This window comes from Phodopus roborovskii, unplaced genomic scaffold (genome assembly GCF_943737965.1).
Source record: "Phodopus roborovskii unplaced genomic scaffold, PHOROB, whole genome shotgun sequence".
NCBI classification, from domain to species: domain Eukaryota; kingdom Metazoa; phylum Chordata; class Mammalia; order Rodentia; family Cricetidae; genus Phodopus; species Phodopus roborovskii.
In genome coordinates this window covers 47,714,296-47,720,333 of record NW_026126511.1, presented here as the reverse complement: position 1 = coordinate 47,720,333, position 6,038 = coordinate 47,714,296, and positions in this window count along the sequence as shown.

Below are 6,038 nucleotides of genomic sequence, written 5' to 3'. Positions count from 1 at the left end.
AAGAAGGGGTCCAGGCATGGAGAAATGATTCAGTGGCTAAGAGTAGTGGCTGCTGTTCCAGAGAACCCAGCTTCAGTTCCCAGCATCCACATGGTGCATCACAACTGTCTGTAACTCCAGCCCCAGGAACCCAATGACCTCTCTTCTGGCCTCTGTGGGTCCTGTAGACATGTGGCACACAGATATACTGCAGGCAAAATATATATATATGTATGTATGTATGTATGTATGTATATATACACACACACACATATATATATATGAAATAAAAATAAATAAATCTAAAAAAAATAAAATGAAGCCATCCATCTGAGCTTTTAGACTATTGGCCTGTTTTCTGGATTTTGGACTTGCTGGTCACCCAATCAAATGAGTCAATTCCTTTAAATAAATCTTAGCTTCCTATGTATTTATATACATGCAAATACATATATTAATATCTCTTAGTGATTCTTTGTGCATGTGTATGCACATGTTTATATAAAGGTTTTGTGTATGTGCATCTCCTATTGGTCCTGTTTCCCTGAGGAACCTGGTATGTCCTGTATATTTGTTTTAATTATGTCAATAAAGCACATTTATTTTACAAAGTTAGAATTTACAAGAAAGGGGCTGGAAAGATGGCTTAGCAGGTAAGAACACTGTAAATCTCTTGGGAATTTCCTTATAGGCAGTTCAGTTTCTAGTTCCTGTATTGTAAAATCACTACTAGGGTCTTTACACAACGATTGCCCTAACACCACACTATAGACATCATGTGTTTTATTGCAGTTTTCACACGTATCATTTTGAAATTTGTAATGAGCCCTCATGTTAACCTAATGGCTGAGAACTGCCCTGCTACTACTGAACACAGGAATTGCCTCGGATCTCACTGTAGAATGGCCCTTCAGCAAGGCACACCTCCTACAAGCAAAAATTGTGGTGGAAAATTCTGGATGGATGTGGTTGATGTTCCCTGACACTCTTGGCTGCTCTTGGATAAAGACAGGGCCAGGAAAAATCCCCTCAGTGGGCCTGTGATGGGAAATCTGAAAAGAGTATTTGGAGGCTGGTGGGTATTAGTAGGTCTAAGCTGCCTTTGTTGCAATAGCAGATAATAACCAGAAATAAAGTGATCAGGATAATTCTAGGCCGACAGCACTCCTAAACATCTCCAGGCAGATTTGAAGGAGAGACTCTTAACACACCCACATTTGCCTTCTCAAGGGCTTTCAAAATGATCACTCTTCCTGAACTCTGAGTTTGCCTGATCTTCCAGAGGCTTTCAGACCAAACCTTTCGTGCCGCATTTCCTCAGGTGACTCACCCAGCCAGTGTCAAAATTCAGATGCCCAGGCCACACACAGGGTGTCGGATTCAAATAGAGCATAGTGACCTAACTCTAATGGACACATGATGTGCATAGTGGGCCATGTGTGTGGACTTGGTATTTCAATTCAGTTCACCCCTGATGTCTTAGCAGTCAGAAACTAATCAGTCCAGTCCCTCCCCCACAGAAATAGACTTCAGTGAAGCCCATATTTTCTATCAAGATTATGTTGTATATGACACTAAAAATTACTGGCTGCCTCTGTGATAGGTATACATTTAAAATTTCTTTCTTTCGTTTTTTTAAACGAAGTTTGGTTATTGAAAGGGGAAGTTTAAGACCTTTTATTTTACAAAATTAGTGATAATCTCCCTTGCATCAGACTCTATTCATGGAGTGATTATGCATTGACTAGATCCATCCCTCTCTGGCACACAGGGTGAATATTCACCTATAGTCTGTTTCCATGTGACGTTAAGAAGGACAGAGTTTGTCATCAGGGACAGCAGTGCAATGCAATGTGGCAGCACTGGTCCAAACCGGATGGGTCCTTGTCACTTAGTTAACACTGGGGATGTGAAATTGAACTTTGTCCTGGCTGCTTTTATGTCAAGTTGACACAAGCTAAAGTCATCTGAGAGGAGGGAACCTCAATTGAGAAAATGCCTCCATAAGATGGGGGTGTAGGCAAGCCTGCAGAGCATTTTCTTAATTAGGGATTGATGCTGGAAGGCCCAGCCCCTGTGGATGGGGCTACTTCTGTGCTCTAGTCCTGGGTTCTATAAGAAAGCTGAACAAGCTACTGGGAGCAAGTCAGCAAGCAGTACTCTTCCATGGCCTCTGCATCAGCTCCTGCCTCCAGGTTCCTGCACCGTTTGAGTTCCTGTCCTGACTTCCTCCAACAGATGAACAGTGTAAGTAAATAAATAAATAAACAAAAGTGCAAATAAATAAAGTATAAATCCCCCACCACATTGTTAGGTCACCGTGTTTGATCGAAGCAATAGGAGCCCTAGGACAAACCTGAATGGCTAAGCCTTACTAACAGGTGTAGACAACTGGGCTGAAAATATTCACTGAAGAAACAAATGAACAAAGGGAAGGCAAAGTGCCTCAATAAAAATGGTGAAGAACTTGTATAGCCAACAAGCGCGTAAGAGATGTGCCACATCTTAGACGTTAGGCCGACCCAGACTGAAGCTAAACGGAGATAAGATTTTACACAATCTGAAGAAGGGAAGTAACCAGTATTGGTAAGGATGTGGAGAAAGTGAATTCATCACTAGGGATGCACCACTGTAGGAAACAGCTTGATGAGTCTTGAAAAAGCCAACTACAGAATCACCATCTAAGCCAGCAAACACAGATTCAAACTTGTATACCCATGTTCATGGCATCATTGTGCCATATGGTGCCATAAACGAAATGTTCATAGAAGAGCAAAAGAACAAGCAATACAATATATGCGTGTGATGGAATATATTATTTAATCCTATGTACTAATGCCTGCTCAACTGTGGGTGAACCTCAGTTACAAAAGACCATGCTCTACATATCCCGTAAAAACGAAATGTCCAGACTAGTCAGGCCTAGAGACAAAGAAGATTTGTGCCTCCTTAAGACTAGAGGGGATGTGGGAGATGTGTGTCAAAACTTCCCGTGTTAGTTTAGTTTTCATTGTTAACTTATGCCACCTCGAGTCACATGGGAAGAGGGAATGAGAGGTTGTTCCAATCGACTTGGTCTGCGACTATGTCTGTGAGAAATTGTTTTGACTTATGATTGATCTTGGAAGGCCCAGCCACTGTGGGTGGTTCCATCCTTAGGCAGGTAGGCCTGGGCTTTAAAAGGAAGTCAGCAGAGTATGACCCAGTGAGCAACATCCTCCATGGTTTCCTTTTCCTGTTTTTCTTCTCCTCACAGGGTTTCTATGTCACTGCCTTCAGGTGCCTGCCCTGGTGTCCTCTTGGTGATAGACTGTGACCTGGAAATGTAGGATGAAATCAATCCTTTCCTCTTCCAGTTGCTTTTTGTCCTGGTATTTATCATAGCAACAGAAAGCAAACTAGGATAAGAACTAAGCGGTATGGGGTTTCCGAAATGGATTGTGCTGATGCCACAGCCTTGAACTATAATAGAAATGGCTGGACCGTGCAAGTCAAGTGGCTGGGTTGTACAGTTAGTAGAGTGATACCTCAATAAAGCCGGTTTTACACAAGAAAATAGAAAATTAATAAAGATGCAGTTCTAGCTTATATTCCAGAATCGGAGTGACTGACAGGTTCAGGCTAATTATTCACATGGCACTTGATTTGATTTTACATGTAACAACAGATTCTTCAAGAAAACAGAACAATAAAGATCTCTGCATCGGCGTGCACCCAACCGTCACCAAAGAAACAGCAGCTGACGCTGTGCTGTGCTTCGTCTCTTTGCTCATTAATATTCATATGCTGAGAACTGTGAGGGGAAATGTAAGGTATTTGCATTCTGGCTGAAGGTGCATACCCACGTGGACGTTTTCTGGCTTCCTATATCCACGTGTGCCTAAGAATGTCTCTACACATGCTGTTTACATGTACAGCCCGAGAGTCATACCAATGAGCACAGAGTGTGTGACCCTGTGTGTCCTTTCGTTTATTCACAAGCATGCGCCTGTTGCCAGAGACTTTGTCCCTCCTTCATGGGCGTCCTTGTTCTCCTCACTCACTTTAACTGTGTGAACAAGCCGTCTGGCCACAAGGAGACACGCAGCTTACCAGATGATTCAAATGCATGGTTAGAATTGGAGTCCTCTGCCAGAGGTGTCCAAGAAGACAAGACGTGGCCTTTGGAAACAGAATTCAGTCCTTGCTACCTGTTGCAGAAGCCAATCATAGGAACAGGAATTGAATCTTAAAATTACTTTTGCAGAGACCTGGCAATTTGCAAAGGCAGTGGGTTCATATTCCAGAGCTCTGTCTGTCATGTCATCCTTAGCAGCAGACTCTCTAGGGATGGATACAAAGGCCCTCGATCATTATGGTTTTGCCTCTCTGGTCCGGTGGTTGATCCTGTCTCATGTCTCTGAGATTCTTGGTGTGGAGCTCTTTCTTTCTTTCTTTTTTTTTCTCCTTTTTCTTTTTTTTTTTTTTTAAAAATCATCTCTTTCTGTGTGCATGGGTGTCTGGCATACACCATGGTTATCTGCTCTTGAATACTTCCTGAGTCCCTGTCTGGATGACATCTAGATCAAAGGTTAATTTAGAATAGTCAGATAGTAGCAGTATGTATATGTTGAATTACTTACAATGTGTCCATGCAGGTGCTTTTCCACAAAGGGTTGTACCAGTGTGTTCTCATAATGCAGAACACAGAGCGACTCCTACCTGCTTCTTGTGCACAACGTGGCCTCTGGGTTTCATCGCCTGTTTCCCCACAGTATCTTTAGTCTAGCCATTGCACTTGTTAATTCAACAAACAAACAAACAAACAAACAAACAAACAAACAAAAACACCTGGTGATAAAAGCTTATACCCTGAGACCAAGATGGGGCTCAGCAGCCTGGCAGAAGAACAGAAAGAACTATAAAGAGAGAACCAAAATTTCAGAGACAAAGACCGTGCCCCACATTGAAGATAAGTGTAGAAAGACTGGGGGAGAGCACACGCAAACATTCTCATGGAGCCAAGACAGTGACGATGCTCTGCTTGAGTGGAGAGCAGCTGCATTGTCCCTGAGACCTAGTCGTTCCCACCTCAAAGCTGTGGTCACAGGCATTGGCCAGCTTTTTACAGGTGTGCTCGGGATTTGAACTCAGACCCTCACACTTGCTTAGTAACATTCTTACCACTGAATCATCCCCCTAGTTTCCTGTGGTTGCTTGTGCCTATCAGCAGTAGTTATTGTCCATGTTTTGGATTTGATAATATCTTCTTGTTGGACAGTTCTGTGTGGCCACCTGCTCTAGAGATGGATACTTGGGATTTTTGTTGGAAGGACAAACAGGGCAGGTGAGATGGCTCAGCTAGTAAAGAGGCCTGCTGTGAAACTTGGTGATCTGAATTTAATTCCTAGGACCCACAATGTGGCATAAGAGAACTAACTCCTTCCCTTCAAGTTGGTCTCTGTTCTACACACACACACACACACACACACACACACACACACACACACACACACACACACAGAGGCATGTGTGCCCCTCCTCCACATACGCAAAGGGGAAAAAAAAGCAACAATAACAACAAACGACCCTCCCTAATTCCCCTATTCATTCTCCCCAACCCTAACCCCTGCCAACTTTTCCTGTCTCCTTAGACCTATCTGGCACTGTGAACATTGTGTCAAAGAGTGAGACTGCCACCTTATGCAGACTTCCCAGGCCCCTGTTGGGATTTTCAGACACAGTCCCCTTCTCTGTTCCCATCAGCCACAAATGAGCCCCCTGTTGTTTCCCATCCCCCCCCCCCCCACGGTTGGCTGTTGTCAGTGTTTTGAATTCTGGCCATGCTCACAGGTATGTGGTGCATCCTTTGCCCTTCTAATTTGCAGTCCCCTGAGGACACAGGATGCTAAGCATCCTTCCAGGTGCTTATCTGCCGTACATCCTGTTTGCTGAGCTATCTGCTTAGTACTTGGTCTGTATTTTAATGAGGCGCTTCCCTTTCTTGTTGCTTGTAGATTTTGGACCTGAGTCCTTGATCAGGTAGCTTTTTGCAAAACATTTTCTTACCATCTTGAAAT